This window comes from Chaetura pelagica, unplaced genomic scaffold, assembly GCF_000747805.2.
Source record: "Chaetura pelagica isolate M959 unplaced genomic scaffold, ChaPel_1.0 scaffold708, whole genome shotgun sequence".
NCBI classification, from domain to species: domain Eukaryota; kingdom Metazoa; phylum Chordata; class Aves; order Apodiformes; family Apodidae; genus Chaetura; species Chaetura pelagica.
This window is the reverse complement of record NW_009954405.1, coordinates 119,487-119,774: the sequence shown is the minus strand read 5'-3', so window position 1 is coordinate 119,774 and position 288 is coordinate 119,487. Positions and strand designations below refer to the sequence as shown.

Sequence of the window (288 nt, the reverse complement as noted above, 5' to 3'; positions counted from 1 at the left end):
CCCCCTTTTTTTTTTTTTTTTTTTTTTTTTTTTTCTCTTTTTCTTTTGCTATCCTAAAGAGCTGTCAGTAGCCGACAGTCTGTACCAAGAGGTATCAACAGAGGGGAAAAAGAGTCTGAGACACTCCTGAAAGAAGGAGACCGTGACACTAACGAGCGGCTTTGGCCGCTGAGTTTCTTTCCCTTCCCTCGAGAGACGCTTTCCCGTTTCCCGCTGACGAGAAGACAAGAGGGACGAAAGCGAAGGCATCAGAGCTGCCCCTCCAAAATGGGAGGTCGGTTCCTGCTG

The 288-nt window shown here is 47.9% G+C and overlaps 1 protein-coding gene across 1 annotated transcript in view; it reads left to right on the top strand.

Moving 5' to 3' along the window:
• DLL1 (delta-like 1 (Drosophila)) overlaps positions 1-288 on the top strand; it is a gene marked incomplete at its 3' end in the record, with an annotated part of 14,493 nt that overhangs the window by 1,003 nt on the left and 13,202 nt on the right. The gene's annotated exons all lie outside the window — the stretch shown is intronic.